Source organism: Rattus rattus, unplaced genomic scaffold, assembly GCF_011064425.1.
Source record: "Rattus rattus isolate New Zealand unplaced genomic scaffold, Rrattus_CSIRO_v1 PGA_scaffold_45, whole genome shotgun sequence".
Lineage (NCBI taxonomy): Eukaryota > Metazoa > Chordata > Mammalia > Rodentia > Muridae > Rattus > Rattus rattus.
In genome coordinates this window covers 202742-227337 of record NW_022651162.1, presented here as the reverse complement: position 1 = coordinate 227337, position 24596 = coordinate 202742, and the positions used below count along the sequence as shown (strand labels likewise).

General features: G+C 29.4%; 4 non-coding genes across 4 annotated transcripts; 1 reads left to right on the top strand and 3 right to left on the bottom strand.

Annotated features, from left to right (window-relative positions):
- Nucleotides 1–10833: 10833 nt before the first annotated feature.
- On the top strand, nucleotides 10834–10907 carry Trnar-ucu. Its single transcript has one exon. It is a non-coding gene; the product is annotated as a tRNA-Arg (tRNA).
- Nucleotides 10908–13592: 2685 nt separating this feature from the next.
- On the bottom strand, nucleotides 13593–13664 carry Trnat-ugu. Its single transcript has one exon. It is a non-coding gene; the product is annotated as a tRNA-Thr (tRNA).
- A 6-nt stretch (nucleotides 13665–13670) lies between these two features.
- On the bottom strand, nucleotides 13671–13743 carry Trnav-uac. The gene has a single exon. It is a non-coding gene; the product is annotated as a tRNA-Val (tRNA).
- An 86-nt stretch (nucleotides 13744–13829) lies between these two features.
- On the bottom strand, nucleotides 13830–13902 carry Trnan-guu. The gene has a single exon. It is a non-coding gene; the product is annotated as a tRNA-Asn (tRNA).
- Between the last annotated feature and the right edge of the window lie 10694 nt (nucleotides 13903–24596).

Genomic DNA, 24596 nt, shown 5'->3' with positions numbered 1-24596 from the left:
CTTGGCAAGGTCATGTTTTATCATTAAACTAATTTTGCATTATCTATATTTTTAATACATTTGAAAAATAAAATAATATTGGTTTGTGAAATTTGTAGTTCAAGAAACTACACTTTCTTATATTCAAGTAAGTTTGAAAGAAATTTAAATTTAAAAAAATATTGTCCAACTTGTAAGAAAAGCACAAACCATAATGGAAACAGATAAAGAAAATAAATTAGATGATTATTCTTGATTTAAGGTTCATTGAAAAAGCTTTAAATACGAATGCAAAGTCCTTTTGCATGGAGTTATTAAAAATTTCAGAAGGGTTACTTGGCATTCTGAAAAAAACTTAATAGTTGAATATTTACAGGTTGTTTTCGTCTTAGTTTTTTTGACATTATTTTGCTATTTAATCTATAACTTGGTTTTAATTCTTTAAGTAAATAAGTAAAATTTTTAAGAAGGTTTATGAGTTTCGAGGAAGATTTTTTATCTGATAATGAAGAGGAATTTTATTGATACACTCTTCAAGTCTTTAATAATGAAGAAAAAAGCATTTCTTTAATAAAAGAGCATATTAGTCACAACAAATTACAAGACAGAATTGTAGATATTAAGGTACTTAAGGAATTTGCAATAGTTGAATCTGAAGAATATCCGGCTAATTCTGATTATTTACCTAAAAGAGGTTTTAAATCTACAGAAAAATCTGTTTGGGTGAAGATTAGTAATGGAAATTACAAGAAGATTAGTATTGTCGAGAAGAAGCCTTTTTCAGGAATGATCTTTATCAAAATGGAACACAGCCCTGAACTTTTTAAGATCATTAGTTCTTGAGGGGTAGGCTTTTATTTTTTAGGTTCTCCAAATCCGCATACTATGTCTGATTTACAGTTACAAAAAACAGAAGAGTCTTTGAATCATGAAAAACCAAATCTTATGGAATATATTCAAAAGAAAAATTATCTTCTTGTGGAAGGAAGTTTGTCTTTATTCAAAACTGCTGTTGTTGAGAAGCCTGTTGAAGAAGAAGATGAGATAGAAGAAAAATTTCAATATATTCCGCAAGAGGAGGAAGTTTCTGTTGTTAAATCAGATGAAGACAAGAAAGCAAAGATTTACTCTGATTTAAAAATTAAAGAGTATGAAAATGCTTTTCCTGTTCATAAATCTGCAAGTAAAAAGAAAACAGGAAAGAAATTTATCGTAAATGATTTTGTGTTTATAAAACATTTGGGTTTTAAGGGGGTTGTTCAAGATATTAGTTATGATGAGGATAAAGTAGTTGTGGGAGTGCAAATGTTTGGTAGAAAACAACCAGTTGAGTGTAAAATTTCAGAAATTTCTGCTATATAATATAAAGTTGAATTGTTCATGGATTTCTTAAAAAAGATTTTTAGTTTTTTCGGAATAGATAAAAAGGAAGAGAAGTGTTCCTCTGGATGTTCTTGTCCTTCGGATACATCTTCTTCATCTGAAACTCTTCCTTTTTCTATAGATATTTTCTCCCCTTGTGATGGTATTGTTGTGGATCAAAAGGATATTCCTGATGAAGGTTTTTCAGAAGGACATATTGGAGAAGGTTTAGGAATTGATCCTACTGGTTCTGAAGTTGTGTCTTTTATGTCTGGTAAATTGGCTGTTCTTTTTAGAACAAAACATGCCTATATTATTCAAGATGAAGAAAGTGGTGTATCTACTATGTTACATCTTGGTGTAAATACAGTGACAATTCCAGAAGAACACAATGCTTTTTCTACTGAAAGACAAGTAAATGATATTGTTAAAGCTAAGGATCCTCTTTGTTTAATGAATCTAGAAGTTATCGAAAAAGAAGCAAAAAGTAAAATTTCTGCTCTTCTTGTTCAGAGAGAAAATATGGAAGGAAAAAAAGTTATCTACCATGTTAAGTCTGGAGAAGTTAAGAAAGGAGATTTATTAATGTCTGTTGTTTCTGCTTAGAAACAATCTGGTAAGTTTTTACTAGATTAGGTTTTTTGGGTGGTGACTAAAAAGAAAGAGGATATCTCTAAGTGGTATGAGGAGATTATTTACAATGCAGGAATAGCTTCTTCAGGCCTTGTAAAGGGAACAATCCTTATTCATCCTAGAGGTTGAAATATTTGAGAAAAGATACAAGTATTTATAAACACTAAATATAAAGAATTAGGAATTAAAAATTTAGCTTTCCCATCTCTTATTCCTGTATCAGAAATCGAAAAAGAAAAAAAAGAACTAAGTGGTTTTATTCCTGAACTTTTTTTGGTTTCTAAAACCACAGATTTAAACAAACAAGATATATTTCTTAGACCTACTTCAGAAATATTATTTTCTCATTTTTTTAAAAAGCAATTAACTAGTTATGATCAACTGCCTTTGCTTTTTAATCAATGATGTAATGTTTACAGACTTGAAAAAAACACAAAAGCCTTTTTAAGGACTTCTGAATTTTATTGGCAAGAAGCACATACACTTCATAAAACAGAGAAGGATGCTTTTTCATATTTAAATAAATTTCATGAAATATACAAATTACTACTTAGAGATTTTTTAAATATTGATGTTTTAGAAGGGGAAAAAACTATTAATGAACGATTTCAAGGAGCAGTATCTACTTTAGCTTTAGAAGCTATTATGCCAGATGGGCAAGCTTTACAAGTAGCTACTTCTCATTTTTTAGGAAAAAATTTTAGTAGTATGTTTGAAATTAAATATACAAATGAGCATAACATTCAAGAAAATCCTTTTCAATTATCTGCGGGCTCTTCCACAAGACTTATAGGCGCTTTAATTCTTAGTCATAGTGATGATAAAGGGTTAGTTCTTCCTTTTCAAATTGCTGATGTTCAAATAAAAATTCTTGTAATTGATAAAGTAATTTCTAAAGAATCCACTTTTTATTCAGACTTAAATAAGGAATTGGAAGATTATGTTGTTGAATGAGATTTTTCTGAAAAATCTTTTGGTTACAAAATAAAAAATGAAGAATTAATAGGGACTCCATTTTCATTGGTGATTGGAAAAAAAGAATTGATAGAAAATAAAATTCTTGTTAAAAATAGACTTAAAGAGGATAAGGAATTAATATCTATTGCAGAAATTAAATCTTTTTTAAAAAAAGAATCAGATAAGTATTCTTCTTTTTTATTTAATCAATCTAGAAATAATTTGAATAATTCAATTGTGGAAGTATTTTCTTTGGAAGAAGCCAAACTAGAAGTTTTAGAAAATAAAAAAATAGTTCTTGTTCCTTGATTTGATGATTTAGAAAACGAAGAAAATTTTAAATCGGAAAAATTTGGATTCGGTCCTAGATGCATAAAGAAAAGAATTCAAAATCCTGGATCAATAAAGTGTTTTTACAGTGGAAAAATCGCTACATCCTATGTTTATTTTGGTCGTAGTTACTAAAATTACAAGTTATGTCTTTGTTAAAGTTAGATTTGTCGAATTTATTGGATTTTTCCAAAGATTCTGTTGTTTCTAAATATCAATCAAAAATTGGTGAAATCTTTTCTGCTCTTAAGGAAAAAAGAGCTGAAGGTTCTGAAATGACTGGATGAATAGAATGAGTAAATAAAGATCATTCGGAATTGATAAATAACGCAATAAATTTGAGAGAGAACTGAATAAATCAAAAAGTAGAAACAATTGTAGTTATAGGTACTGGGGGTTCTTATATTGGTTGTAAGGCAGCTTTGGATTTTGTAAATCCTAAATTTAAAAATTCCAATTTTGAATTTATATTTGTTCCTTATTTCTCTGAGAGATATATTGCAGATTTAGTTAATTACTTACAAAATAAAAAATATTCAATTCTTGTAATTTCTAAATCGGGTACTACTCTTGAAAGCTCTGTGGCATTCAGGATTTTTCGAGAATTATTGTTTCAGAAAGAAGGTAAGAATTACAAAAATTTTGTTGCTGCTATTACCGATAAACAAAAAGGAATTCTTAGGAGTTTAGTGAATAAAGAAGAAATTGCTTCTTTTGTTATAGAAGATGACATAGGGGGCAGATATTCTACTCTTACTGCGGTAGGGTTGGTTCCTATGATTCTTGCTGGAATTGATGTAAGAAAAGTGCTTGATGGAGCTAAAGAAGCTTACAAATATAACTTTAATTCAGAATTAAGAGATAATTCATCCGCTTTATATGCTTCAATAAGGCATTTGTTGTTTACAGAGAAGAAACTTGTTTCTGAGTGTTTTGCTTGTTACGATCCACATTTGCAATTTTGTCTAGAGAAAGCAAAACAATTGTTTTCTGAGTCTGAAGGAAAGAAAGGAAAAGGCATTATGCCTATAATCTTGAATTTCACTCCAGATCTACATTCTGTGGGTCAATTGTTACAAGATGGTTATAAAAGTTTTTTTGAAACAACATTGTGAGTGAAGCAGTCCAAATTTGATTTGAAAATTCAAGATTCTTCTTTTAAGGATGATGATCTAAATTGAATTTCGGGAAAGAGTTTGAAAGATATTAATTTTTCTGCTTTTCAGGGAACTGTAGAAGCGCATTCTAAGTACGGAAAAGTAAACAATTTGATTCTAGAACTTTCGGATTGAACTCCGGAAAATTTTGGATATTACTACTATTGAATGTCCCTAACAGCTATGTTTTCTTCGTATTTATTTGAAGTAAATCCATTTAATCAACCAGGTGTAGAAATTTATAAAAAAAGGATGTTTGAATTATTAGGTAAGTCTTAAATGAATGAATTTAACCAAAAGTAGGGGTTCATATTTTTTAAGTACAGCTACTTTTTTAAATCTTTGTCTTTTAATTTCTGTTTTTTTAATTTCTAAAGAATTAGCTTACCCCATATTCATCACATCTTTCATTCTAAATTGAGCAATTACAACTTGTTTATCAATAAATCTATTTAAAGCTACCAATAAGAGTGATTTATACATAGCTAGATATATATTTGTTTTTTTTGTTTTTCCTTATTTAGGACCTTTCTTTTATTTTTTTCTAGGATTTAACGCTATACATTTGGGGAAGATAGATAAATATTTTCCTATTTATTTGAAATACAAAAGGTATGAAAATAGATCAAGCAAAAATTTAGTGGGTTTAAATCAACTGGATCCTCTTGAATTTAAAACTTTTCGATACAACGTACTTAAACATAAAGCACCAATTTATAAAAATACAAACATAAAGTTATTAACTGACTCTAGTTCAATTCTTAGAGAAATGACTTTTCTTATTGAGAATGCAAAAAGATTTATTCACATGGAGTTTTATTTATTTTGTGATGGTCTTGTTTTTGAGCATTTCTTGACTTTGTTTAAAAAAAAAATTAATGAAGGAGTTGAAATACGGTTGATTATTGATGCTTGGGGGAATTTCAGTCGTCTTCATAAAAATTCTAAAAAAAGATTGATAGAGGCTGGAGTTCAATTAAGACAATTCAATCCTTTATTTAAATTTGGTAAGTTATGGTGACAATTTAGAAATCACAACAAAATTTTGATTGTGGATAATGAATATGCTTTATGTGGAAGTTGTAATATTGCTGACGAGTATTTCAATATTACAAGCAAACACTTTCAAACTACAGAACTTTCTGCAAGAATTTCAGGAGATATAGTTGGATCCTTTAGTGCTTTATTTTTTGCTCATTGAGATTTATCTAAAGACAAACAAAGATCTACTGGAGTTTTAGAATATTTAAAAAATCCGTGTGATACAGACGGTCTTAGTTATTTTAGGAGCTATCCTACACCAACAATAAAAGGGGAAGTATTTACTCAATTCTTAGACAATTCTCCAGTAAGCAATGAACTTGTAATAAAAGATAATCTCATACAACTTATTGCTTCAGCAAAAAAAACCATAATTATTTCCACTCCGTATTTTTATCCCCCTAAAGATTTAATAAATGCTCTTAAACAGGCCAGTACTCTAGGAATTTCTATAAAGATACTTGTTCCTAAAACTCCAGACCTTATTAATTTTTTCAGTACATTTAATAGACAATTGTTTTCTGTGTTGTTGGATTATGGAATTGAAATATATGAATATTTTGGATTTAATCATGAAAAAATAATGATTGTGGATGATCAAACAGTGTATATGGGTTCTTACAATTGAGACTATAGAGCTTTGTATTTAAATTTTGAGAATGCTCTACTTATTAAATGTCCCAAAATTACAAAAGAGTCTTGCCAATTTATGGATAAGCAATTTAAAAATAGTCATAAAGTAGATAAATCTGATTTACAACGGAGAAAAAACATAATTTCATTTTTATTTGAAGTATTTATTGTGGTCTTTAAGCCATTTCTTTAATGAAGAATTTGTTTTTTTCTTTGAATTCAAAATCTAGTCTGTCATTGAATTTATCTAGAGATTTAAATATAAATTGATCAGAGATTTGTGTATCAAAATTTTCAGATGGAGAAAGTTTTGCAAATATTTTTGTATCTGTAAGAGGATCACATGTTTTTCTTTTGAATTCATTTTCAAATTCCATAAATGACAACATTATGGAGCTTTTATTGTGTGTAGATCTTTTTAAGAGAGAAGGAGCTTCCAAAGTAACTCTTATATCTCCTTATTTAGGTTATTCCAGACAAGATAGAAAAACAGATTTATGCAAATCTTTATCCTCTAGGCTTGTATCGAATTTACTTGAATCTTCAGGTTTGTCTGAAATTGTTTTAGTGGATGTACATTCGGATTCTATACAAAGCTTTTTTAATGTTCCAGCAGAATGCCTAAATACTTCAAGTTTTATAGCCTTAGAACTTCTTAAAAAAGGAAAAATTCATTCTAATCTGATAGTGGTTTCTCCTGATTTTGGAGGATCTAAGAGAGCCAAGAAGTTAAGTGATTTTCTTAATTTAAAGATGTTGGTTATGGATAAGAATAGATCAATAGATGATCACTACTCGGACAATTTCATTTATGGAAATGTACAAGGATTAAATTGTTTAATTGCAGATGATATAGTCGACACAGGAGGAACCCTTATTAATGTGATTCGTTTTTTAAAAAATAAGGGAGCAGCAGATATATATCTTTTGGTTACTCATGGATTATTTAGTGAGAATGCTATTTCTAAATTTGAAAGTCTTGTTGATTCGGGATTGCTTAAAAAAATTTATTTAACAGATACCATAAATAAAGATTTTTCAAAATATTCATTTGTAGAAGTTATTTCTATATCACCATTTCTTGCAACAGTAATAGATAAAGTTTATATTCAGAAGACAGATTCAATTGATCAAATATATGACGATTACAAAACTCAAATATCTAAATATTTAAAGAATGTATAAATTATTCCTCATTGCTGTTCCTATAGGTAATTTAGAAGAAATTTCATTTCTTGCAAAACGACTCCTTAGTGAAATCAAAACTATATTTTGCGAAGATACGAGAGTTACTAAAAAATTACTAAGTTTGCTAGGAATTCTTAAGAACCAAGAGCTTATAAAATTAAATGAATTTAATGAAAAACAATGTGTTCAGGAAGTTTGAAATCGATTGAATTATGAAGATTGCATTTTGGTTAGTGATGCAGGTTATCCAATAATTGCAGATCCGGGATATTTTTTAATTTCAGATCTTAGAAAACTAGGGGCAAATATACAAGTGGTAAATGGGCCTTGTGCTTTTATACATGCAATTGTGTCTAGTGGAATTGATTCAAGAAAAATATTTTTTGCTAATTTTCTAACTAAAAAATATTTACAGAGAAAGAAAGAATTTGAAAATTTCAAGGTGTTTCTTAAAGAATCAACAGTTGTTTATTATGAAACCAAAAACTTTATTCTTAGAGGTTTAGAAATTATGAAAGAGGTGTTTGGAGATATAAAAATTGGGATAGGAAGAGAGCTTAGCAAGATAAATGAAACTTTTTATTATGACTATATTTCAAACATACAAAGGGATTTGATTGTCAAAGGAGAATTTGTTGTGATTATTCCTAGACAAGATAAAGAAGTTCTTGAAGAATATGTAGATTTGGATAGTTTGGTGAAAAAAGTTCGAGAGAAAATGGAAACAGGCGAATTTAAACTAAAACAAATATGTAAGGATTTATCCAATTCTAAATATTCTTCAAAAGATATTTATTCAGAATATGTCAAACGATTTAAACAAAGCTAAGCAATTTGTACAAGAGCTTCAGGACAGAGGGCTCATTTATGATTTTTGTAAGGGAGATATAGGGCAGCTTGCAGAACTTTTAGCAGCAAAAAAGGGAATTTATTTAGGCATAGATCCTACTGCCAATTTCTTGCACTTGGGGCATTATCTTGCTATTTCTATAGCAAAAAGATTTATTAAAGCAGGTTACAGAGTAATTTTTGTAATTGGAAATTTTACTGCACAAGTTGGTGATCCTTCTTTTAGAAATAAGAAACGAAGTTTTTTAAACACAGATGATGTTTCCGATAATTCGACTGCTATAAAAAATCATATACAAAAAATATTGTTACAAGCAGATTGCGAAGAAGGCTATGAATTTCTGTTTAATTTCCAGTTTTGAAGTGATTTTGGATCTAATTCTTCTGTAGCTATTCTAAATTTCATTAATAATTTGTGTAGCAAAGTAAAGATAAATGAACTTATTAATAAAGAATTTCTTAAGAACAGAAAAGAGGATGGATTGACATTGGCAGAATCTCTGTATCCAGTTCTTCAAGCTTACGATTTTTTATATCTTTGGAAGAATAAGTCAGTAGGTATTCAGATAGGCGGCAAAGATCAGTTTACAAATATTCTTTATGGATTGGATTTCATAGAGTACGCTACTACAAAGCAAGAGGTGGATGCTATGGGTATTACTTTTCCTCTTCTTGAAGATGCTCAAGGCAACAAATTAGGTAAGAGCGATGGCAACTCTATAGATATTTTTCAGAAAAAATTTCAACTTTACCAATTGCTTAAGAATGTGGATGATTCGATAGTGGAGAGGTATTTGAAAATGCTTACTTTTAAAGATCTAAATGTAATTCGAGAATGATTGAATTTGGGAAAACAGGTTGCTCAAAACATGTTAGCTCTTGAAGTTTGTGCAGATATTTATGGAGCAGATTTAGCCGATAAATTTGAATCTTTATCTGCGAATTTATTTGCGGAAGATTTCTCCAAATTTACTTTAGAAGATTTGAAATATCTTGAACAATGAATACCTGTTGTGGAAGCAAAAAATGGAGAAGAAGATATTTCTTTATTTGAAGTATTTCATGCTATGAAATTTGTGACTTCAAAAGGAAAATTTAATGAATTATTAAAGTCAAAAGGAATTTATGTATTTGGAAAAGATTCAGAGAGGTTGAAAACATTAGCTTTCAATTTAACTCTTTCAAAAATAGATTGTGAATATAGTTTTGATTTGGGAAATGAAGAAAGACTTTTTGTTTTGTTTGTGAGAAAAGGAAAAAAAGAATATGGAATGCTTAAATTTAAATATTTTGTGGGAGATAATAATTTGTTGTTGGGGTAATTAAATGTTCAAGATTCCTGCCAGTTATTTAATAAATAAACATTTAAGTAAAGGCATATTTTCAGGAAAACAAATTACTGAGAAAGAATTATCCCCAATTCTTAGGGAGATTAGGATAGCTTTGCTTAATTCTGATGTTAATTTAGAAGTTGTAAAAAAATTTTTAGGAGAAATTAAGCAAGAACTTTTAGAGGAAAATAATTTTTATGATCAAGAAAAACTAGATGTATTAGTTTTCTCCACAATAAAGAAAAAGTTAATAAAGATTTTAGGAAATAAAACCAAAGAAATCTCTTATTCCCCCAACAAATTAAACAAAATTTTGCTTATAGGTATTAATGGTTCTGGGAAAACAACTACTACAGCAAAACTGTCTTATTTCTTAAAAAAACAATATCAAGCAAAAGTCAAAAACATTAGTTTAGATGTATACAGACCAGGAGCTTATGAACAATTAAAGAAATTATCTGATTCGGTTTGTATACCTTCTTCTTGTGTTGAAGATAATGATTTTAAAAAGACCATAAAAAATAGCTTTTTAAATGCAAATAATGAAGATATAGATTGTTTGTTGTTTGATAATTTTGGTCTTCTTTCGGATAATCAAAAATTAATAAATGAAGTTATTGAAATTAAGAATTTAATTAATCCTACAGAAGTAATTTTTGTTTTGGATTCTATGGCTGGTCAAGACATGATTGAAACAATAAAGATATTTCACGAGAAGTTAAATATAACCGGATTAATTGCTACTAAAACAGATTCCAACTCCCCCATGGGGGCAGTATTTTCTATAGCTTATTTATTGAATTTGCCTATCAAATTTATGGGTAAGGGAGAAAAGATAGAAGATCTCGTGATTTTCTATCCAGAAAGAATTGCTGGATTAATTCTAGGGGAAGGGGACATTTTGTCTTTGGCGGAGAAAATGTCTGAAACAGTAAGCGAACAATCTTCCAAGAAATTCATATCTAGAATTATGCAAGGAAAATTTGATCTTGAGGATTTAGTTTTGCAAATTAAAGAAGTAAAAAAAATGGGTAGTTTAGGAAATATCGCAAAATTATTACCAGGTAATTTTGGAATAAAACAACATTTATTTGCCGGAGCAGAAGTTCAATTAAATTCTTGAGAAATAATTATTAATTCAATGACATTACAAGAAAGAAGAAATCCCAAATTATTTAAGAAACAACCAAATAGAAGAATAAGAGTTATTAAGGGTTCAGGAAGAAAGCCAGAAGAATTTAATAGACTTCTTAAGAGATGAGACGAATCTAAAAAAAATATGAATGAGATAATTTCAAAAATGAGAAGAGGAAAAAATTCAAATCCGTTATCTTTTTTCGATAAAGGAATTTAAAATGTTTTAATTAGTATATGCATCAGTAGCTCAGCTGGATAGAGCATAAGCCTTCTAAGCTTAGGGTCAGAGGTTCGAATCCTCTCTGGTGTGCCAGTATATTTATTTAGGTTTATGAGTACAAATAAGTACGAAATAATGTTTGTGGTGGATGGTGATATTAATGAAGGAGAAGCTAGATCCAATATTGCTAATCTTCTTGCTATGTTTGAAAAACTTCCTTCATATCAAGAAACTTCTTCTTTCTCACAAACTATGGCTTATCCAATAAGAAAAAAAACTAAATGTCATAGATTTGTTATAAATTTTGAACTTGAGGATCCTTCTATCCTTGCTGAATTCAATCGTTTAGCTTTACTTAACAAAAATCTTCTTAGACATTTGCTTATAAATGAGACCAAAGATAGAAGTTGAAGGGCGAAAAACAACCCTAAAAAAATTCAAGATTTCAATATAAGACAAGAGAAGTTCAGACAGTATTTAGAATTCAGAAAGAATTCTCAAACAAATGCTGCCTAAGGGTTTTTTAGTAGGAAACTTGACTACTGATCCCCAAAATGGAGTTGCGCAGTCCAATCAGAATAATTATTCAAGAATTTCTGTTGCTTGCAATGATATTTATGTGAAGCAAAATGCATCTCCCAAAACTCATTTCTTCAATTGTATAGCGTGAGGAAAGAGAGCACAATTTATACAAAATTTTTTAAAAAAAGGCGATAAGGTATTTTTAGAATTTACTTTATCAACTAGCTCTTACACAACTCAAGATGGCAGGGTGGTAAAAACAACAGATCTTCAAGTAGACAATATAGAAATTATTTCTTCAAAATCAGGTGCGGTAACTCAAACTCCACAAGAAAATATTTCTAAACCAAAAACTCAAGAAATCTCTGAAGAGTACAAAGAATCTGGTGATTCAATTGAGGAAGATGATAGTATTACTTGAGATGATATTTCCATAGATTTTTAAAATATTAAAAGAGTTATGTGTAAATTTGACGAAACAGTATCTGTAATTCAAGAAGAAAAATCATCTTCTGAGAATTCTTTTTCTAGGAGAAGAAAGAAAAAGACAAAAATTTGTTGACTTTGTAAATGAGGATGTTTGCATGTAGACTATAAAAACATTGATTTCTTGAAAAGATATTTAAAAAATAACAGAATTATTACTCATAAAATTACAGGAAACTGCTTGAAACATCAACATCAAATTGCTGATGCTATAAAGAGAGCTAGAATTGTTGCTTTATTGCCATTTTTGGAAGATTAACGCATATAAATAGGTGCCTATTGATAGGGATAGGGAGATACGAGAAACTGAAAAGGCTGTTTTAGCCTCGATAATTTATCATTACAAAGAAGTCGTAAACCTTGTAGATTTAAATTTAATAAAGTCTGATTTTTTTGTTACTCCATCTGCAAGGCGTATTTTTCAATCTTTACAACAAACAGAACATTCAGATGGAGAGTATGATCCAATATTAATTTCAAATAAAGTCAGACAATTTTGCCCTAGCGACTATGAATTTCAACAATGCATGGAATACATGGAGAGCTTGACGAGAGACGTTAAATATTTTTCAATAAAAAAATATTTATTTTTGTTAGGCGGAGGAAAAATAAAAAGAGATTTAAATTATTTGGCAAACACAATCCTTAAGAAAAATTTAAATGAAGATAATTTCAGCGACATTATTGCTCAGTGAAAGAATAGATTTCAAGATATTACTGCACAAACAATAACAACTAACTATTTATCTGCGGAAGAAGCAGTAAAGAGTTTTGAGGAGTGTGTAATTGCTTCTAATCAACCAGGAAAAAAAGGGTTTTTAAAGACCAACTTTGCATATTTAGATAAGAAAATCAAAACTTTGGGTGGAGGACAACTTGTGATTGTTGCCGCTAGACCTGGAGTAGGAAAAACAACTTTTGCATTAAACCTGATTAAGAAAAACTTTAAGAACATACAACAAGAAGAGAAAGATGCAGTGTATATAGGAGTATTTTCTCTTGAGATGTCTACAGCTTCTTTGATGTCCCGATTGATAGCTATGGATGCTAATTTGCCTCTATCTACAGTTCAAAGACTTATGGATGGAGGAGCTTTAGAGGATAGTGAAAGCCAAATTTTGAAATTAAGTAAGGAGAATATAAAAAAATTAACTTTATTGTTTTGTGATGAACCAAAAATAACAATAGGAAAAATTATTGCGACTATTAGAACCTGGGTTAAGGAATTTAATTTAAAGCTTGTAATTATCGATTATCTACAACTTATTCATGTTCCTATAGATAGAAATACTTCTAATTTGAATCAGTATCAAAAAATAGGAATTATTTCTAGAGATTTGAAGATTCTGGCTATGGAGTTGAATATTTGTATATTGACTTTGGCACAACTAAATAGAAAAGTTGAAGAAAGAAGGGGCCCGGATAAATCTCCAATACTTTCAGATTTAAGAGAATCAGGTTCTATAGAGCAGGATGCGGATGTAGTTATGTTTCTTTATGACTGCAAGGATGAAGAAAAAGAAGAATCAGAGGAGCAAGAAGCTTTTAATCCACGTGGTTTAGAAAATGTAACCTCAGTTATGTTGAATGTTGCTAAAAATAGACACGGACCTGTGGGAAAAGTTGAGTTTATATTTGATAAAGCCCACGGAATTTTTAAATTAGCTAATTAAAAGTGGTGCACTTGGAGGGACTCGAACCCACACATCGAAGAGATACTAGATCCTAAGTCTAGCGCGTCTGCCAGTTCCGCCACAAGTGCAGTGGTGCCACTGATAGGATTTGAACCTACGACCTACCGCTTACAAGGCGGTTGCTCTTCCACTGAGCTACAGAGGCTAATGGTGGATTGTGAGGGACTCGAACCCCCGACCTCCTGCTTGTAAGGCAGATGCTCTCCCAACTGAGCTAACAATCCAAAAATGGCGATCTGTACGGGATTCAAACCCGTGAATGCATGCGTGAAAGGCATGTGTGTTCGTTCACTTCACCAACAGACCCTGGCGGCCACAGAAGGATTCAAACCTACGACCTACCGGTTAACAGCCGGTTGCTCTAATCACTGAGCTATGTGGCCAACAGAAATTTAATTTTATTAACATTTCCTAATAGGGAATTTTATGTTTTCAAAAAATATATTGTTTATTTTTTTATAGACACATGAAAACTGGAGCATTTGACCCGTCTTCTATACATCAAACCCTTTTAAAACCAAATGTTCCGGATAGGAAGTTAATTAACTTATCAATCAGTCTTTTTAAAACTCAATTTTTGTTTGAAATTAAGAGTTTTAAGATTAAGTTACTGATTGTAGGTTTAGTTTCTATTTTTACCGGTTTTTATAACTTTTTTCTACTTGAAAGAACCGGATTATATAGCTTAGGTATAAATTCTATATTTCAAGCAATTGCTCGTTGTACAACTTATTTCATTGCGGATGAAGCAACTACAAAATGAGGAATAGGTTCAAGACTTTTACATAGTATTTTGTTTTGGGGGATGTCTCTTATGATGAATATTCCTCTTGCTATATTTGGTTATAGGTATATAGGTAGGAAATTTACTATTCTTACACTTTTTGCAATATTTGTATCGGCATTAACTTCAATTACTTTATTCTCTCTTCCCGATCATTTAGGCCTTAAAGATTTCTATATTTTTTCTGATCCAAGAACCTTCAACAAATGTCTTACAGATAAAAGAATAAATATTCTTCATTGAAATTATGTGAGTCTTGTAGGTCCAACAGGGGATAACAACAATATCAACACTTTTATTGCTTTGAATGATAGTTCTAAGATAATTCTTATCTTTTTCTATGGTGTTATTTTTGGATTACTGAATACATTTACCTCTTTAATTATCTATTCATTGGGAGGATCTACAGGAGGAATAGATTGAATAACTTTCTACTTATCTAAATCCCGAGCAAATTCGGTCAATAACTTCTTCTTATATTTTGGATTTATAGCAACATTTTTGGCTTACATAATTGGTACTTATATTCCTTATTGCAATCATATGTTGTCTCATGATTGTTTAACTACATTAACTTCAGGAACAAACAGTACGGTTACTGTGCAATCCGCAAAAGCTTTAAATCAACAGAATTATTCTATGTTTTCAACTTTATTTGGTCCTGTGCTGATAGCCGCGACTATTTCTGCTTTAACTAAAAGAATTTGTTTTGGAATTTTTTATCCAAGATTTAAATTAGTAAATGTAAAGATATTTACAAATAGAACTTCAGAATTAAGAAATGCTTTACTGGATGCGAAATTTCCACACGGATTTACTATAAATAAAGCAACAGGTGGTTATATGTTGAGAACTCAAAATTTCATAGAAGTTATTTGCTTTGCTCTTGAAGTCAAGAAGATTAAGGAATGCACCAGAAAAATAGATCAGAAGTGTTTGATTGTTGTTACTCCTATTAGATCTGTAGATGGAGGGATGAATATGAAGCAAAGATTTATATAGTTAAGTTTCAAAATATGAGCGCTATAGCCAAATTTACGGTTTTTCTGCTTGTTCCTTCTGTTTCTTATTATTCAATTTGATCTAAACAAAATTTGGAAATCTTTAATGTAGCTGGAAGTTCTTCTGCTCAAAATATTTTTAATGCTTTGTTGCAAGGAGAAAAAGATTACTCTGTGGCAATTTCAAATACAGGTTCTGCAATGGGTTTAGATTATTTAGAAAAGGGAAAGTCTCATTTTGCTTTAGTTTCTTATGATATTTCGGAATGATTGAAAGAATCATCAAGATCAAACAAATATAAAGCAATTAAGTTGGCTGATGAAAGCATTGTAGTCGCTTATAAAAGACCTTCAATGTGCACACAAGATCTAGAAATCACTAAAGAAAATGCTAAGGATTTCTTTGCGTTATTTTTTGGAAAACAACAAGCAAATCAAAATATAAAAACTAATTTAAAAGATCTAATTGGTAATTCTGATGATAAATGTAGTGCTGCACTAACCACAATTGTAAAAAGTTCGGGCCCTACTAAATCAGGTACAGTAAAGTCTTTATTTTCTTTTTCATTGTTAAATAGTGACACATCACACAATGAATGATTAAATGAAATCAAACAAGGATATGGAAAGGATTCAAACTTAGTGTTTATTCAAGAATCAGGATTAATGCATGCAGAACACTTTTTAGAGAATGTAAATGATGGTTGAATTACTTATCTTCCTAGTTCTTTTGTTGAGAAAAATTGAGATCGATTAATTAACAAAGGAGTTAAATTTGCAAAAATAAAATTTGATAATAATTCGATTGAATTTCAAAAGGAAAACAGCAATAATAATGGTAGTTATAAATGAACAAGGCCATTTAATTTGGTTTATTCAATAGAAAATAATGAGCTAAGTCAAAAAGCCAAAGAATTTGTGAAAAAGATTGTTACTAATTTAAGCAGACTGAACAACATATATCTCAAAAACAATACATCATTAAATGCCGATGACAACACATTATTTCAAGCAAATAATAGTGGAACTACTTCTTAGTTCATGAAAGCTATAGTAAAACTTGCATTCTTAATATTTGTTCCTTCTGTTTCTTATTATTCAATTTGATCTAAACAAAATTTGGAAATCTTTAATGTAGCCGGAAGTTCTTCTGCTCAAAATATTTTTAATGCTTTGTTGCAAGGAGAAAAAGATTACTCTGTAGCAATTTCAAATACAGGTTCTGCAATAGGTTTAGAAAGACTTGAAAGTGGAAGTGCAGATTTGGCTTTAGTTTCTTATGACATATCGGATTGAATGAAAGAAAATAGCAGAACAACAAAATATAAGAGTCTAAAGATAGCTGAGGAGAATATTGCAATTGCTTATAAACCCCCTTCATCTTGCACTCAAGACATTGAGATTGATTCAAGTAAGGTAAAAGATTTATTTGCATTGTTGTTTGGTCATAAACATTCAGATTCAATCAAAATTAACTTAACTGATTTCATTTCTTCTAACAATAATATTTCTTGTTCACAAGAATTAATTTCTCTTGTAAAAAGTTCGGGCCCTACTAAATCAGGTACAGTAAAGTCTTTATTTTCTCTTTCTATTTTGCCTAATGGAAATGGAGATACTAATTGATTGAACAAAATCAAACAAGGATACGGGAAAGATTCGAAATTGGTCTTTGCTCATGAATCAGGATTAATGCATGCAGAGTACTTTTTGCAAAACGTGGTTGATGGTTGAATAACTTATTTACCCGGGTCCTTTGCTATTAAGAATAAATCTTTACTGAACAGCAAAGGAGTTAAATTTGCAAAAATTAAATTTAGTAATTCCGCAGTTGATTTTCCTACTTCAAATGACAATACAGAAAATTCCTCTTATACATGGAAAAGACCTTTTAATTTGGTCTATTCAATACAAAATTCTATTAATGAAAAATTCAAATCATTTTTAGAAAAAATGATTGACAAAATTGACAAATTATCTTTGATGAATCTTCAAAAAGCTAACAATATAGATAAGAGTAAATTATTTAGTCAGGATACAGCTTAAGTTAGTGATGTATTATGCTATTTAAGTAGAGATAATTGAGAAATTACTTCAAACAAAATTATTCCTGTAGCGACCGATACATTAAGAGAATCTATTCCCTTTTTCATGGGAATATAGATCTTGAAATCTGATTTTTTCTTTAATAAATCAGAAACTCCATCCCCCTCAGAACCTATGACGATCACTGTTTTATTTGTATATTGAACTTCTTTAAAGTGTTTGCTGTCTTTATCTAAAGCCGTAGAATATATTCAATAGTTTTGTTTTTGAAGCTCTAACATTGATTGAAATAAATTTGAAACGATTGCTACATCCATAATCAGAGCATAACCTTGGGAGGCTTTTAAAGTTGCTTCATGATTTAGAGGAGCTTGTTTATCTTTAGGAAGAATTATTCCTCCAACCCCTGCTGCTGCGCAAGTTCTTAAAATAGCACCTAAATTAAATGGATCTTGGACATGATCAATCATCACAATAACCTGAGGTTGTTTTTGAATTAAATCTTTCAGAGATAAATGTGGTTTGTGATTTAAGTGTGCATTTGCAAATTTATATTTATATTTACTTTTATCTCCATAGTGTATTTCGAAAAATTCTTTAGGTTTAATTTCAAAAGGAACTTTATATTTTTTACAAACCTCTATAAGGTATTGTTGTGTTTTGAACAAATGTACAATTCTTATAAGCGGCTTCAAATCAGAATTAGAAGCTATAGACTCTATAGCCTTTCTACCACTAATTATTAGTTTAGATTTCACTAAATAATTTGTTTATTGGATAGAAGATTTCTCAATTTGTCTGATTCTTCATAATTTTTATTCTTCATATATTCGTTTCATTTAAGTAGTAAATTTTTTATTTCTTGGTTATGCATATCAGGAATTTCAAACCCTAGTCATTCTAAATGTGTTTTAAGAATACAAAGTAAATGAGATATTTCTGTAAGTTGTTTGTTTTTTGTATGAGTTCCTAGTTCTTTCTTTATTTTTTGCAATCAAGTAAGAACTTCAGGCATGTTTAAGTCATTTTCTATATGACTTAAAAATTCTTTACTTATTTTGCAAGATGTAGGATTTATTTCAAGTCCATTTATAAAGAGAATGCTTTTTGCTTTATTTATTGTTTGAATAAAGGAATTTACTTCTTCTTTAACAAATTTAAGTTTTTCATTTGAAATTATTGTGGGAAGTGAATAATTGTTTGTAAGAAATATGAATCTAATATCATTCGAGGAATAATTTTCAAGCAAATCTTTAAGTAGGAATTTCTTGTTATTTGATTTAGAGATTTTTCCTGCTTCAGTATGTAAATGACCAATATGTACTCAAATATCTGCAAGAGATGTTCCGTGAAGAGCTCTGCAATGAGCATTTTCATTTTCATGGTGAGGAAATTTAAGATCTATTCCTCCTCCATGAATATCTACTTTTCCTTTAGCATATTTTTCTATGAATGCAAAACATTCTGTATGTCATCCGGGTCTCCCATCCCCTCATTCACTCGGTCATGTTTTTCCTTCTTTCATTCTTTTTCATAAACAAAAATCAGAAACATTTGTGAGAGACTCTAATTTTTGTTTTGAAAGTTCTCCGTACTCATTTACTTTTGAGAATTTAAATACTATGTCTTCTCCATTCATTTCCGCATAATCTTTTTCAATTAGATTTTTTACAACATCTTGTATTTCTTTTATGTGCTCACTAACTTTCGGCATGTGAGTTGGAAATACTATGTTTAGTTTTTTCAATATTTCTACATATTTTTGAAAATATAGATTTGAGATTTCTGATTCTGTAGAGTTTAGTTGTTGGGCTTTAGCCACTATTTTGTCGTCTATGTCTGTTATGTTGTGAATGTATGTGTAATTAATTTCTCTTTCCCGTATGTATCTAATTAAAAAATCAAAAAGTATTACAGGAGCTATATTTCCTACATGTATGTCGTCATACACAGTAGGACCACATAGATATAGTTTTAAGTGTTTGTTTGGTAAAGATTTCCTTGTTTGGGAAAGAGAATCGTAAAGTTTCAGTGTTTTTATTTTTTGGCAGTAAGAATTTGATATTGATCTGGTTTAGTATTTTTAAGATATTTAAGAAACCTTTTTTTCTTAGAAACAAGTTTGAACAATGAAAGCTTTGTTACATTATCTTTTCTAAAGTTTTTAAGGTGTCTAGTTAATTTTTCAATTCTCTTGGTTAATTCAACCACTTGATAAGCATGAGAACCCTCTTTAAATTGATTTTCCATTATTCAAAACTTCCTTCATAGATTAATTATAAAAATTTTTATTGTTAAAAAACTTTAGCACTGTAGGTATTTGATTGGATCAAAAACATAGTTTTATTAAATATTTATGGTTTTCAAATATGCTTGCCTTTTTTTGGTAAAGAGAGGAGAATCATGTTTGTTTTGAACTTATTTGTGGTTGAGGAAGAGTGCTTATTGTTAGATATTTAGATTTACCTTCTTTGAAGTTACCCATATCTTCGGGATCTAAAGCGTATTTTTTAATTTTGCTTAAAGCTTCTTTAATTATGTCATTTCCTAATCCTTTTCAAAGATGTTGATTGTGATACATTCAAGTTATTCAAGAAGTTGCCCCAGGAGCAATTATTCCAGAAAATTTATAATTTGGAAACAGTGTGTGATCTTTTCTTTCAAATGCTTCAAAAGATGAGATAGCTAAATAAGATTCATCGCTCATTTCTGAAATAAATTGATTAACTCCTACATACAATCCATCTTCTTTTAAATTTCAATTCATTGTTGAAGCTAAATGTTTTATTGCTGTGAATTTTGAAAATTTAGAAGGAATTACATGCAAGATAGAGGACTCAACGGAATAAGACAGATGATCTGAATCTATATTTTTGATTATTTTCTTAATCATTTGTTTTCTTCTGGCTTCATCGTCATTGTCTAGAAAATAAATTTCTATACTTCTTATGAAATTGTTTTCTAGACATTTTTTTACATCTTCCATAGTGTGAAGTTCTTGATTAGAGTAGTTGTACAAATAGCTTAAATCCGATTTGTATTTTCTAATTATTCAATTTTCCATTATTCTGAATGGATAAGTTGTATCCATTGTGTGAATAGAAAAGCTGAGATTATTTCAAATACATTTGTTTGCAATTTTTATTGCATCTTCCTTGAACATAAGAGTTTCTTCTATTTTTTTCTTATTTGCAATATTGGTTATGGACCCACCAGAATCTGTAATTAGAAAACCAGATTTGATTTCTAAATTATTTACTATTTTTTCTGCAACAGTGAAAGTATTATCGGTTATGAAAATTAAATTTTGATTGGCTGTAAGTTCTTTTATTAGTTTTTTAGCATATAAATTATCATCCAAGTTGTATTCGTTAAGAGTTAAAAAATTGACATCCAATATAACTACTTTACTGTCATATAATGATTTATTCATATTTATTTGTAGTTGTTCAATTAATAAATTCCAATTCTTCTTCAGAAAATTGGAATTTAGATTTTCCTCTAGATTTTGTTAATAAATTTAAAGATTCTTTTAAATTCAATTTTGTCACATTATCTAGATATTCACATTCTTTATCTCCTACTACCACATAACCCCATACTTTCCTTTCAATTATCTTTGCGATCTTTTTACTTAAACTTTCTTCCCCGATTTCAATAGATGCTCGTAAATTCAATTTTTTCCAAATATTCAATAATTTAGAAGCTGCATTTATATGCTTTTCTTCATTTATTGGAATTATTGATATTTGTTCTGGGCTTAGTCAAAATGGCAATCAACCAGAATCTTGTTCAAGTAAGTAAGCTACAAATCTCTCTAAAGTTCCAATTATTCCTAGATGAATCATGATTGGAGTTTGTTTTTTTTGTGATTTGTCTAAATAACTAAGTTTGAATTTTTGTGGAAGTAAAAAATCCAATTGAATTGTAGAAATGGTAATTATTTTGTCTTGTGAAGTTTTGATTTGGAAATCAATTTTTGGTCCATAAAAAGCTGCATCTCCTTCTCCTATTGTGTATTCAATTGCTTGAGAATCTAAAAATTCTTTAAGTATTCTTTCTGAGGTTTGTCATAGATTGTCATCATCAAAAAATTTTTCTTTTTCTTTATTTCTTAATGCAAGAATTACTGAATGGTAGTTGATATTAAAAGTATTTTTGATTTCAAGAATCATTTCAAAAGCCTGTTTTAATCCTTTGGCTATTTGTTCAGTAGAGCAGAACATATGTGTATCTATAAGTTCCATGCATCTTGTTCTTTCTAATCCACACAATCCCCCAGAATATTCGTATCTGTATAACCTTGAATTTTCTCCAAAAGATATTGGCAATTGATTTTCATGTCTTTTTTCTCTTGAGTAAAGAATTGTATGATGCGGACATGTCATTGGTCTAAGAATATATTCTTCTCCTTCAGGCAGTTTCATACTTGGAAACATATTTTCCTGATAGTGATCTCAATGTCCTGAAGTTTGATATAGTTCCTTTTTGCCCAATTCTGGAGTTGACACCATGATCACTCCATTTTTTTGTTGTATGTAATTTACATAGGAAATGATTATTTTCTTAAGTATTCAACCATTTTCAAGCCATATAGGCATTCCTGATCCAGACTCTACTCTTAGATCAAAAATATTTAATTTTTTTCCAATTTTTCTATGGTCATAATCAGGTATGTGAATGTGCTTTTTTATTATTTGAGCTTTATCGCCTTCTTCTTTTGTAATTATTAATTGAAAATCCTCATTTAAATCTTTTAATTCTTGATTTAATAGTTCTAAATTTGATTTAAAGTCGGAATCTAAAGTAACAATAAATTTTTTTTCGTTATCTAGTGATTTACAATTTCGAAAATATTTTTTAAGTAAATCGATAAATTCTGAACTTTCCATGATTCTCTATAGGTTTTAAGTTTATATAGAGAAATCTAAATCAAATTAGTTAATTCAATGTATTTCATTACTCAACCATTAACTATTTCTTTTACTCTGTTTCAAACTTCAGGTTTCTCTAAATTTATTCCAAGCAATTTAATGGCTTCTAAATTTGAAAGAGAAGTTCCTGATCTTAGGAATTCAAAATATTTATCTACAAGTCCAGGAGTTTTTTTGTAATAAATTTCTGTAGCTAACACTACGGATACTATTTGCCCCACAGCGTATTTGTAAACATAAAAATCCTCACTATAAAAGTGGGGAATAGTAAGAATATTTACTAAAGCTATCACTTTTCAAGAACTTAAATCTTTCTTTATTCTGCTTCCATAATACTTTTCTCGTTTAGCTTTAAATATAAGTTTTGCTGTATCTGAATCCAATACTCTCCCTTGGCTTACTAATCTGTTTGCTTCATATTCTCAATCACTAAAAATTACTTGATTTATTGTTGTTGAGAAAAATCCTTCAAGTAAGTTGTCATATATTTCCAGCTGTCTCTTAGGAGAATCTTGATGTTTGTCTAGTAAATGAAAAGACAGTAATATTTCGTTTAATGTGGAGGGAATTTCTGCAAGAAATATGGATGTATTTGCATATATAGATTGATTTCTACAAAATTCTACTGCATGAACAGCGTGTCCAAGTTCATGAACTAATGTATACACACCTTCAAGTTTGTAGTTGTAATTTATAAGAATGTACTTACTTTCTACCCCGAAACAATTACCTATGCAATAACCACCTGTAAGTTTGTTTTTTCTTATTTCTCAATCAATTCATCTTTCATCAAAAGCTTTTTGAATAATTTGTTGATATTCGTGTCCTAATATAGATAGAGCTTCTATAGCCATCTCTTGAGCTTTTTGTATTGAGATTGTTACATTATCTTGTTTCACCACAGGCATTTGTAGATCTCATGGTTTAAGTCCAGATATGTTGTAGACTTTCTTGATGGTTTGTTTTTGAAATTTTTTAAATCTTTTGTATAGAGTGTTAAATTTCAAAACTCTTTTGTATAGGTTTTGAGCGAAATTTGTGGGTAACTCATCCTTAAACATTTTTTCTTCATAGAAACCTGAGAAACCTCTATTCTTAGCGCTTATGTTTTGTTTCAAAATTTGATAGTACAAAATTTTTGCAAGAGTCTCTTGCACGGCATTTAAGGCTAGATATCAACTGTAGTAAGCATTCTTTCTAAGAGTTCTGTCACTATGTTGTTGTGTTTTTGCAAATTCTTCTCTGTTTGAAATTGTGTAAGGTTTTCTTTCGCTATCTTTAAATTTTTTTGTCGGAAGTTCTGTGTCTTTTAGAATTGAAAAAATTTGTTCATAAGAGTCTTCTATAGGACAAAAAGAAGCAATGATTTTTTTAACTTCAGAAGAATATTCATGCTTGTGATTTCTGAATATTAATTCATAAAAACGAGTTAGATCTTTAAGTCTTTCGTCTCTTAAGTGTTCTTTAATGATTGCTTGATTGTTAAAGGCTTGTTCATCAAAATCAGCAAGTTTTTGAGTATATATTGCACTATTCGTTCTTAATCTTTGCAATTCAGTAAACCAATAGTTATTTTGAAGATCCTCATGCAATTTGCAAGTTAAATAGTTGTATAACTTGTTACTTAATTTTGTTCAGTTTATAAATTGGATATGTCATTTAAGTAATGTCTCTTTTGATGAAAATATTCCTTGAGAATAGATATTTGTAAGGGACTCTAACATCTCAAAATACTTTTGAATTAGAGAATCTAGATCCTCACCATCTAGTATTTTTTCTAGATCCCAGGTTAGTTTGCTGTCGTTTGGCAGATAGGACATAACTTATTTAGAATAGTAATTTGTAGAATATCCGACATAGTATTCATTTAAACAATTCTTAATCTCATACAATTTTATGGATTTTTTTATAAGAAAAAAGCCTTGTTTGATCATTGAGGAACAAAAAACCTCAGAGGAAACAAAAAAACTTTTGTCCAATAAATTACTATTTTTGCAGAAACAATACAAATTTTCATTTGATGCTTTGCATAAAAGCGAGAACATTTCTCCAGAGTTTTTGCAAAACGCGTTATTCACTTGAGATCTAAATTCTAAAGTATTGTCAGCTATTAAGTATCTGGTAGACACTTCTGAAGCTGAATGAACATTTTTAAATAACTTTACTTCTGAAAGCAGCACAGAATGTTTTTTTGGAACCACAAATGTGAAATCTAGAATATTGCGGACTGACATAATTTTTGAAGATGTTGATTATTTTTTCTTGAAATTGTTGAAATTTGGTGTTATTGAAATGCAAGATTGAATAAATCT